Here is a 12,171-nt window from a genome sequence, read left to right as displayed (position 1 = left end):
ATCCCAAAACCCTATTCTTTTCCCCATAGGAATGGCTGAACGAACCAGAGGTTTTAAGACTACAAGCTCTGTTTGAGCCCTGCAGTGGACCCTTCATAATACCCATAAAACCTAGCGGTCAAATACTGAAATGGTTCCAATATTTTTTTCCACCATTCATTTTATCCATTGTGGATTTTAGAAACACTTCAAATATGGGCTTTGTTTTGTGTAGGCTTACCCTGGCGTGACGTTTTGACAACCTATTTACTCTCAGATTCGAAAATGCTAATTAGCATCAAAGTAGACCTCATGCAAGACTACAAATAATAATAATATAATATGCCATTTAGCAGACGCGTTTATCCAAAGCGACTTACAGTCATGTGTGCATACATTTTTACGTATGGGTGGTCCCGGGGATCGAACCCACTACCCTGGCGTTACAATCGCCATGCTCTACCAATTGAGCTACAGAGGACTACAAATCACTGCAAGCTCCTGCTTGTCATCTCTAGCGGACACCTTTGCTGTCAGCTAGCTAGCTACCTTGATCCAAAACGAAAGATATTGAACATTAATTTACTATTCCATATTTTAACTAATATTTTTCTTATTTATGCATTTGGTCTTGTACAGAATACTATCCTAGTAGCAGTCAGATATTTATAATGTGCCATGAATAGGCTAGTTTTTTGCAAAGAAGCTATATAGCTAGCTTGTTACCTACAGTGAGGGAAAAAGTATTTGCTCCCCTGCTGATTTTGTATGTTTGCCCACTGACAAAGAAATGATCAGTCTATAATTGTAGTGGTAGGTTTATTTGAACAGTGAGAGACAGAATAACAACAAAAACATCCAGAAAAACGCATGTCAAACATTTTATAAATTGATTTGCATTTTAATGAGGGAAATAAGTATTTGACCCCCTCTCAATCAGACAGATTTCTGGCTCTCAGGTGTCTTTAATACAGGTAACGAGCTGAGATTAGGAACACACTCTTAAAGGGAGTGCTCCTAATCTCAGCTTGTTACGTGTATAAAATATACCTGTCCACAGAAGCAATCAATCAGATTCCAAACTCTCCACCATGGCCAAGACCAACGAGCTCTCCAAGGATGTCAGGGACAAGATTGTAGACCTACACAAGGCTGGAATGGGCTACAAGACCATCGCCAAGCAGCTTGGTGAGAAGGTGACAACAGTTGGTGCGATTATTCGCAAATGGAAGAAACACAAAAGAACTGTCAATCTCCCTCGGCCTGGGGCTCCATGCAAGATCTCACCTCGTGGAGTTGCAATGATCATGAGAACGGTGAGGAATCAGCCCAGAACTACACGGGAGGATCTTGTCAATGATCTCAAGGCAGCTGGGACCATAGTCACCAAGAAAATAATTGGTAACACACTAAGCCGTGAAGGACTGAAATCCTGCAGCGCCCGCAAGGTCTCCCTGCTCAAGAAAGCACATATACAGGCCCGTCTGAAGTTTGCCAATGAACATCTGAATGATTCAGAGGAGAACTGGGTGAAAGTGTTGTGGTCAGATGAGACCAAAATAGAGCTCTTTGGCATCAACTCAACTCGCCGTGTTTGGAGGAGGAGGATGGCTGCCTATGACCCCAAGAACACCATCCCCACCGTCAAACATGGAGGTGGAAACATTATGCTTTGGGGGTGTTTTTCTGCTAAGGAGACAGAACAACTTCACCGCATCAAAGGGACGCTGGACGGGGCCATGTACCGTCAAATCTTGGGTGAGAACCTCCTTCCCTCAGCCAGGGCATTGAAAATGGGTCGTGGATGGGTATTCCAGCATGACAATGACCCAAAACACACGGCCAAGGCAACAAAGGAGTGGCTCAAAAATAAGCACATTAAGGTCCTGTAGTGGCCTAGCCAGTCTCCAGACCTTAATCCCATAGAAAATCTGTGGAGGGAGCTGAAGGTTCGAGTTGCCAAACGTCAGCCTCGAAACCTTAATGACTTGGAGAAGATCTGCAAAGAAACTACAACTACAAGAAACGTCTGACCTTTGATTGCCAACAAGGGTTTTGCCACCAAGTACTAAGTCATGTTTTGCAGAGGGGTCAAATACTTATTTCCCTCATTAAAATGCAAATCAATTTATAACTTTTTTTATAACATTTTTGTTATAAATTGATTTGCATTTTAATGAGGGAAATAAGTATTTGACCCCTCTGCAAAACATGACTTAGTACTTGGTGGCAAAACCCTTGTTGGCAATCAAAGGTCAGACGTTTCTTGTAGTTGGCCAACAGGTTTGCACACATCTCAGGAGGGATTTTGTTCCACTCCTCTTTGCAGATCTTCTCCAAGTCATTAAGGCTTCGAGGCTGACGTTTGGCAACTCGAGCCTTCAGCTCCCTCCACAGATTTTCTATGGGATTAAGGTCTGAAGACTGGCTAGGCCACTCCAGGACCTTAATGTGCTTCTTCTTGAGCCACTCCTTTGTTGCCTTGGCTGTGTGTTTTGAGTCATTGTCATGCTGGAATACCCATCCACGACCCATTTTCAATGCCCTGACTGAGGGAAGGAGGTTCTCACACAAGATTTGACGGTACATGGCCCCGTCCATCGTCCCTTTGATGCAGTGAAGTTGTCCTGTCCCCTTAGCAGAAAAACACCCCCAAAGCATAATGTTTCCACCTCCATGTTTGACAGTGGGGATGGTGTTCTTGGGGTCATAGGCAGCATTCCTCCTCCTCCAAACATGGCGAGTTGAGTTGATGCCAAAGAGCTCGATTTTGGTCTCATCTGACCACAACACTTTCACCCAGTTCTCCTCTGAATCATTCAGATGTTCATTGGCAAACTTCAGAAGGCCCTGTATATGTGCTTTCTTGAGCAGGGGGACCTTGCGGGCGCTGCAATATTTCAGTCCTTCACGGCGTAGTGTGTTACCAATTGTTTTCTTGGTGACTATGGTCCCAGCTGCCTTGAGATCATTGACAAGATCCTCCCGTGTAGTTCTGGGATGATTCCTCACCGTTCTCATGATCATTGCAACTCCACAAGGTGAGATCTTGCATGAAGCCCCAGGCCAAGGGAGATTGACAGTTCTTTTGTGTTTCTTCCATTTGCGAATAATCGCACCAACTGTTGTGACCTTCTCACCAAGCTGCTTAGCGATGGTCTTGTAGCCCATTCCAGCTTTGTGTAGGTCTACAATCTTGTCCCTGACATCCTTGGAGAGCTCCTTGGTCTTGGCCATGGTGGAGAGTTTGGAATCTGATTGATTGCTTCTGTGGACAGGTGTCTTTTATACAGGTAACAAGCTGAGATTAGGAGCACCCTCTTTAAGAGTGTGCTCCTAATCTCAGCTCGTTACCTGTATAAAAGACACCTGGGAGCCAGAAATCTTTCTGATTGAGAGGGGGTCAAATACTTATTTCCCTCATTAAAATGCAAATCAATTTATAAAAAAATTTACATGCGTTTTTCTGGATTTTTGTTGTTGTTATTCTGTCTCTCACTGTTCAAATAAACCTACCATTAAAATTATAGACTGATCATTTCTTTGTCAGTGGGCAAACGTACAAAATTAGCAGGGGATCAAATACTTTTTTTTCCCTCACTGTAGATGATATTAGCAACATACTCTTATTTTACCAGATCCTCTTCTCTTTCAGCCAGTGGCGGTCTTTATTGAATCCCTTATAATATCTGACAACTACATGAACAAGGTGAAGTCTGTTTCAAGTCAGTGTCAGAATGCACTGCGGTATTAAAGCAATTCAGAACTAACTTGTTGACATGTTCTGTTGCAGATTCAAAGCCAGATTAACTCATTGCAGAATGTATCCATAATCATGAATGAATAAGCATATTTATTTGACAAGAATGCACCTAGTCGCCCATCAGTCACGTCAAACACCTAAACTCCAACAATTACATTGTTTTAAATAAATAAAAATAGTAAACAATGCATACATATACCTGTTATACATAATATCTAAACATCTGAATTTAAGTCAACCTTAAATGTATTGATCAATGTCACAAACATGGGACATTGAAGAGCACCATATGAACTATTATTACTATCTGAGAGCGCACAGATTCTTCTGCTTTTCCATTTTAGCAATTAGACCAGCACAAATAGCACAATGTAAAACAGCATATTGTGATTTTGGTGGGTGAGTTACAAATGGAAAAACTGGATGCGTAAGGTAGGTTTTATGTAAAATACTAGGTCAACTCCAGCAGAATGAAAAACACATTGTCGCAAATATCCGGCCCAAGTCCAGTCATAATGGGGGTCTCAGCGTGTGTCCCAATGACGTCATTCCGTCTCAGTTGCAGCATTCAAATCATGGTCATCGTGTGTCTGTGAATCACAACATTAAAGATAATGAGTGATCACAGCAGTTCCACAGATTGAGCAATAGACAATACAACTTAAGCATTGAGGACAGCATTTTGTTGACAACATGGTGGTTTACACTATGTCTACTGTGTGTGAATGATGGAAGAATCTTACCCCAGCTGTAGGTCCATTTGAGTGTGTGTGGTCACTTAGGCCTGCACATTAACCAGTACTAGGACCATTAGAGACTTGGGATGATTGCTCTCAAAGTGCTGCTTGAATGTCTTCTATAAAGACATGGCATCTATAAAGGTCAAGTACAAAATGGAGGAAGTTAATCTGTGGCTTAGATTGAATTCAAAGTTGACACAAATGATAAACTAAGCAATACGAAGCAACAAACTACTACACATATGAAAGACTAACACACAGGCTAGTACAATAGCCTACACATGGAGAAAAACCTAAAGGCACATACAGTACCAATCAATACTACTCACCCGACAGACAGGGCAGGTGTGGACCAGTGCTGGCTTGGCTGCAGTCTTCTGTTTCACAGCTGCTCCCTAATTAGTAGCTGCCGCCATGGCATCAGTCAACAAGTTCAGGACCCTGTCTTTCAAAGATAATTTGTATAAATCCAAATAACTTCACAGATCTTCATTGTAAAGGGTTTAAACACTGTTTCCAATGCTTGTTCAATGAACCATAAACAATTAATGAACATGCACCTGTGGAACGGTCGTTAAGACACTAACAGCTTACAGACAGTAGGCAATTAAGGTCACAGTTATGAAAACTTAAGACACTAAAGAGGCCTTTCTACTGACTCTGAAAAACACCAAAAGAAAGATGCCCAGGGTCCCTGCTCATCTGTGTGAATGTGCCTTAGGCATGCTGCAACGAGGCATTAGGACTGCAGATGTGGCCAGGGCAATAAATTGCAATGTCCGTACTGTGAAACGCCTAAGACAGCGCTACAGGGAGACAGGACGGACAGCTGATTGTCCTCGCAGTGGCAGACCACGTGTAACAACACCTGCACAGGATCGGTACATCCGAACATCACACCTGCGGGACAGGTACAGGATGGCAACAACAACTGCCCGAGTTACACCAGGAACACACAATCCCTCCATCAGTGCTCAGACTGTCCACAATAGGCTGAGAGAGGCTGGACTGAGGGCTTGTAGGCCTGTTGTAAGGCAGGTCCTCACCAGACATCACTGGCAACAACGTCGCCTATGGGCACAAACCCACCGTCGCTGGACCAGACAGGACTGGCAAAAAGTGCTCTTCACTGACAAGTCGCTGTTTTGTCTCACCAGGGGTGATGGTCGGATTCGCGTTTATCGTCGAAGGAATGAGTGTTACACCGAGGCCTGTATTCTGGAGCGGGATCGATTTGGAGGTGGAGGGTCCGTGATGGTCTGGGGCGGTGTGTCACAGCATCATCGGACTGAGCTTGTTGTCATTGCAGGCAATCTCAACGCTGTGCGTTACAGGGAAGACATCCTCCTCCCTCATGTGGTACCCTTCCTACAGGCTCATCCTGACATGACCCTCCAGCATGACAATGCCACCAGCCATACTGCTCGTTCTGTGCGTGATTTCCTGCAAGACAGGAATGTCAGTGTTCTGCCATGGCCAGCGAAGAGCCCGGATCTCAATCCCATTGAGCACGTCTGAGACCTGTTGGATCGGAGGGTGAGGGCTAGGGCCATTCCCCCCAGAAATATCAGGGAACTTGCAGGTGCCTTGGTGGAAGAGTGGGGTAACATAGCTCCTGAGTGGCGCAGTGGTCTAAGGCACTGCATCGCAGTGCTAACTGTGCCACTAGAGATCCTGGTTCGAATCCAGGCTCTGTCGCAGCCGGCCGCGACCGGGAGACTCATGGGCGACGCACAATTGGCCCAGCGTTGTCCAGGGTAGGGGAGGGAATGGCCGGCAGGGATGTAGCTCAGTTGATAGAGCATGGCGTTTGCAACGCCAGGGTTGTGGGTTTGATTCCCACGGGGGGCCAGTATAAAAAAAATATGTATTCACTAACTGTATGTCGCTCTGGATAAGAGCGTCTGCTAAATGACTAAAATGTAAATGTAAATGTAACATCTCACAGCAAGAACTGGCAAATCTGGTGCAGTCCATGAGGAGGAGATGCATTGCAGTACTTAATGCAGCCACACCAGATACTGACTGTTACTTTTGATTTTGACCCCCCCACCCCTTTGTTCAGGGACACATTATTCAATTTCTGTTAGTCACATGTCTGTGGAACTTGTTCAGTTTATGTCTCAGTTGTTGAATATTGTTATGTTCATACAAATATTTACACATGTTAAGTTTGCTGAAAATAAACGCAGTTGACAGTGAGAGGACGTTTCTTTTTTTGCTGAGTTTATATATACAGTGGGGAACAAGTATTTGATACACTGCCGATTTTACAAAGCATGTAGAGGTCTGTAATTTTTATCATAGGTACACTTCAACTGTGAGAGACGGAATCTAAAACAAAAATCCAGAAAATCACATTGTATGATTTTTAAGTAATTAATTTGCATTTTATTGCATGACATAAGTATTTGATCACCTACCAACCAGTAAGAATTCCGGCTCTCACAGACCTGTTAGTTTTTCTTTAAGAAGCCCTCCTGTTCTCCACTCATTACCTGTATTAACTGCACCTGTTTGAACTCGTTACCTGTATAAAAGACACCTGTCCACACACTCAATCAAACAGACTCCAACCTCTCCACAATGGCCAAGATCGGAGAGCTGTGTAAGGACATCAGGGATAAAATTGTAGACCTGCACAAGGCTGGGATGGGCTACAGGACAATAGGCAAGCAGCATGGTGAGAAGGCAACAACTGTTGGCGCAATTATTAGAAAATGGAAGAAGTTCAAGATGACGGTCAATCACCCTCGGTCTGGGGCTCCATGCAAGATCTCACCTCGTGGGGCATCAATGATCATGAGGAAGGTGAGGGATCAGCCCAGAACTACACGGCAGGACCTGGTCAATGACCTGAAGAGAGCTGGGACCACAGTCTCAAAGAAAACCATTAGTAACACACTACGCCATCATGGATTAAAATCTTTCAGCGCACGCAAGGTCCCCCTGCTCAAGGCAGCGCATGTCCAGGCCCGTCTGAAGTTTGCCAATGACCATCTGGATGATCCAGAGGAGGAATGGGAGAAGGTAATGTGGTCTGATGAGACAAAAATAGAGGTTTTTGGTCTAAACTCCACTCGCCGTGTTTGGAGGAAGAAGAAGGATGAGTACAACCCCAAGAACACCATCCCAACCGTGAAGCATGGAGGTGGAAACATCATTCTTTGGGGATGCTTTTCTGCAAAGGGGACAGGACGACTGCACCGTATTGAGGGGAGGATGGATGGGGCCATGTATCGCAAGATCTTGGCCAACAACCTCCTTCCCTCAGTAAGAGCATTGAAGATGGGTCGTGGCTGGGTCTTCCAGCATGACAACGACCCGAAACACACAGCCAGGGAACTAAGGAGTGGCTCCGTAAGAAGCATCTCAAGGTCCTGGAGTGGCCTAGCCAGTCTCCAGACCTGAACCCAAAAGAAAATCTTTGGAGGGAGCTGAAAGTCCGTGGAGGAGTGGGCCAAAATCCCTGCTGCAGTGTGTGCAAACCTGGTCAAGACCTACAGGAAACGTATGATCTCTGTAATTGCAAACAAAGGTTTCTGTACCAAATATTAAGTTCTGCTTTTCTGATGTATCAAATACTTATGTCATGCAATAAAATGCAAATGAATTACTTAATCATACAATGTGATTTTCTGGATTTTTGGATCACTTCAACCGTCTCTCACAGTTGAAGTGTACCTATGATAAAAATTACAGACCTCTACATGCTTTGTAAGTAGAAAAACCTGCAAAATCGGCAGTGTATCAAATACTTGTTCTCCCCACTGTATATACAGTATACAGTGGGGGAAAAAAGTATTTAGTCAGCCACCAATTGTGCAAGTTCTCCCACTTAAAAAGATGAGAGAGGCCTGTAATTTTCATCATAGGTACACGTCAACTATGACAGACAAAATTAATGATTTTTAATGAATTTATTTGCAAATTGTGGTGGAAAATATGTATTTGGTCAATAACAAAAGTTTCTCAATACTTTGTTATATACCCTTTGTTGGCAATGACACAGGTCAAACGTTTTCTGTAAGTCTTCACAAGGTTTTCACACACTGTTGCTGGTGTTTTGGCCCATTCCTCCATGCAGATCTCCTCTAGAGCAGTGATGTTTTGGGGCTGTCGCTGGGCAACACGGACTTTCAACTCCCTCCAAAGATTTTCTATGGGGTTGAGATCTAGAGACTGGCTAGGCCACTCCAGGACCTTGAAATGCTTCTTACGAAGCCACTCCTTCGTTGCCCGGGCGGTGTGTTTGGGATCATTGTCATGCTGAAAGACCCAGCCACGTTTCATCTTCAATGCCCTTGCTGATGGAAGGAGGTTTTCACTCAAAATCTCACGATACATGGCCCCATTCATTCTTTCCTTTACACGGATCAGTCGTCCTGGTCCCTTTGCAGAAAAACAGCCCCAAAGCATGATGTTTCCACCCCCATGCTTCACAGTAGGTATGGTGTTCTTTGGATGCAACTCAGCATTCTTTGTCCTCCAAACACGACGAGTTGAGTTTTTACCAAAAAGTTATATTTTGGTTTCATCTGACCATATGACATTCTCCCAATCCTCTTCTGGATCATCCAAATGCACTCTAGCAAACTTCAGACGGGCCTGGACATGTACTGGCTTAAGCAGGGGGACACGTCTGGCACTGCAGGATTTGAGTCCCTGGCGGCGTAGTGTGTTACTGATGGTAGGCTTTGTTACTTTGGTCCCAGCTCTCTGCAGGTCATTCACTAGGTCCCCCCGTGTGGTTCTGGGATTTTTGCTCACCGTTCTTGTGATCATTTTGACCCCATGGGGTGAGATCTTGCGTGGAGCCCCAGATCGACGGAGATTATCAGTGGTCTTGTATGTCTTCCATTTCCTAATAATTGCTCCCACAGTTGATTTCTTCAAACCAAGCTGCTTACCTATTGCAGATTCAGTCTTCCCAGCCTGGTGCAGGTCTACAATTGTGTTTCTGGTGTCCTTTGACAGCTCTTTGGTCTTGGCCATAGTGGAGTTTGGAGTGTGACTGTTTGAGGTTGTGGACAGGTGTCTTTTATACTAATAACAAGTTCAAACAGGTGCCATTAATACAGGTAACGAGTGGAGGACAGAGGAGCCTCTTAAAGAAGAAGTTACAGGTCTGTGAGAGCCAGAAATCTTGCTTGTTTGTAGGTGACCAAATACTTATTTTCCACCATAATTTGCAAATAAATTCATAAAAAATCCTACAGGGATTTTCTGGATTTTTCTTCTTCTCAATTTGTCTGTCATAGTTGACGTGTACCTATGATGAAAATTACAGGCCTCTCTCATCTTTTTAAGTGGGAGAACTTGCACAATTGGTGGCTGACTAAATACTTTTTTCCCCCACTGTATGTATATATATATTATTTAACACAGGTGTTAAGAGTTGGCCTGGGACAAAACCCTTCACACACCCCTGCTCTTCAGGACTTCCAGCAATGACTGAAATGGACCAAAGCAGGAGCACAGTGTTCCAGGTTAAAACAGCTTACCTAGTTGAGAGGTGATAAGACTCAGGCACACCCATTGGTCCTGGAATAGAGAAGGTACAAATAAGGTTTGCAATTTGGCATCAATAACATGACAGTAAATCTACCTCAAAAACAAATGTGTGAATAGCAATTAATTTAAAACCCACCATAGTAGGTAAGACTAAATAAGATTACATAACCTTGCCTACTAGCTATACTAATGATCTGCTGTCCAGAGGGTAACAGCAAACATATCAATGTTTTCCCGCAGTAAAGTAAGCACACGGTTGACTCGAGAGGATGCTAATCAGTCCATCGCTGATACCGCTCAAAAAGCCAGACTAAAATAATACAGCTAGCTAGGGTAGCTACAAGTCAAGTATTACTTGAAGTAGGTTACCCACCGCTCACCCACAGACACAAACAAACATTATCAAGAACACCTAGCCCTAGCTTCACCATCTAAGTTATCTAGCTAGTTAACTAGCAAGCTAGACTGTTGGTTTATAAAAGCCAAAGAAAGCTAAACTCGTTTTTATGAATTTCTCATGCATTTAAATGGCTAGACAAATAGATGGCTAATGTAGCCTTGATTTGGCAGTCTCGTCCAGATCATCTTTGGAACAATTTCCGTGTTTGACCGCTAGGTTTTATGGGGATTATGACTCATACTGTGGGACTCAATTAACGTGGCAGGCTAGGAGAACTAACGCAGCAGGTTAGGAGAACTAACGTGGCAGGTTAGGAGAATTAACACAGCAGGTTAGGAGAATGAATGTGGCAGGTTAGGAGAATAAGGTTAAATTTAGGAAACGGGTTAGAGTTAAGCCATAGAATGATAGAGGCCTCTAGTGGCCAAAATGCTGTTTTTAGCGTGGGCAGCGCCATTGAGGGCTTCCACCATGCTTCAGCCATTTTAAAGTAGTCAAAGTAGTCAACTGGGTGGGGATTCCTATGGGTTGTAGTGTCACGACTTCTGCCGAGGCTGCCCCCCCTCCTGGTTCGGGCAGGCTTCGGCGTTCGTCGTCACCGGAGTACTAGCTACTGCCGATCCCATTCTCATCACTCCACTTGTCATGTCTTGTCAATCACACACACCTGGTGCTCATTCCCCTAATTAGTATGTGTATAAGTGTTCCCTCTGTTCCCCTTGTCTTTGTGAGTGATTGTTTGTTGTGAGAGCGTGTAGCTCGATTGAGCTACATTTCACTGTGTTATTGCCAAGGTGGATGTTTTCCCTTGTATAGTTTCGTTTGACGCTTGGGGCGTTTGATTTATGTAAACGGAATAAACTCTGGACTTCGGTATTTTACCTCCTGCGCCTGACTCCTTCATTCACACCTCGTCAAAGAAATACTCACCTGATCTGATATGGAGTCAGCAGGAGAAGACCGCATGCCTGGAGTTGTGGCAAGGGTCCAGGAGCATTCCTCGATGTTGGCCAGCTTGGGGGAATCGATGGATTGGGTTCTTCAGGTGGTAGAACGCCTGGAGAGGAGAGGCCAGCTGGTCAACCGGATCCAGCCACCTACACCCCAGCCCCTGGAGGGATCCAGATATCTCGGCCACCGGCGTTTGATGGGACGGCAGCGCGATCTAAGGAATTCCTACTCCAACTGGAGCTGTATTTCTCCAGCATCAGGCCGGAGCCCCGGGAGCGGGAGAAGGTATCCGTCCTCGTTTCCTGCCTTTGTGGGAGAGCCCTGGTGTGGAACGAGGGAGGTACTGCGTTGGAGAACTATGGGGAGTTTGCTTGCCTCTTTCTGGCCATTTTTGATCACCCGCCTGAGGGTCGAGAGGCGGGCGAACGACTGGTTCATCTGAGGCAGGGGACAGGGACCGCTCAGGACTACGCACTGGAGTTCCGGACGCTGGCAGCGGGGTCCGGGTGGAACGAGCGGGCCCTGATCGACCATTTCCGGTGCCACCTAAGGGAGGATGTCCGACGGGAGCTAGCCTGCCGGGATGCCATGCTATCGTTCTCCCAACTGGTGGACATGGCCATCCTGCTGGACAATCTGCTAGCAGCCAGTGGACGTCCTTGAAGGGGTCTGCCCGTTCCCACTCCGGACGACTCTGACCCCGAGCAGATGGAGCTGGGGGGAGCCGCCGGTTGAGAGAGCGCAGGAGGACAGCGACAGTGCCACTCTTTTTTCACGAAGGGACAATCCACCTCACGTCGCAGTCAACGTTATTTTGGGTCTGG

The 12,171-nt window shown here is 45.2% G+C and overlaps 1 long non-coding RNA gene across 1 annotated transcript; it reads right to left on the bottom strand.

Annotated features, from left to right (window-relative positions):
* Nucleotides 1-3,855: 3,855 nt before the first annotated feature.
* Nucleotides 3,856-10,029, bottom strand: LOC121584140. The gene is made up of 4 exons (XR_006003661.2): nucleotides 9,987-10,029; nucleotides 4,812-4,927; nucleotides 4,486-4,615; nucleotides 3,856-4,332 (listed from the first exon to the last, which is right to left on the bottom strand). It is a non-coding gene; the product is annotated as an uncharacterized LOC121584140 (long non-coding RNA).
* Nucleotides 10,030-12,171: the final 2,142 nt, after the last annotated feature.

The sequence above is a fragment of the Coregonus clupeaformis genome, chromosome 16, assembly GCF_020615455.1.
Source record: "Coregonus clupeaformis isolate EN_2021a chromosome 16, ASM2061545v1, whole genome shotgun sequence".
Classification (NCBI taxonomy): Eukaryota; Metazoa; Chordata; class Actinopteri; order Salmoniformes; family Salmonidae; genus Coregonus; species Coregonus clupeaformis.
The sequence above is the reverse complement of the archived record's forward strand: the minus strand, read 5'-3'. Positions and strand labels throughout refer to the sequence as shown.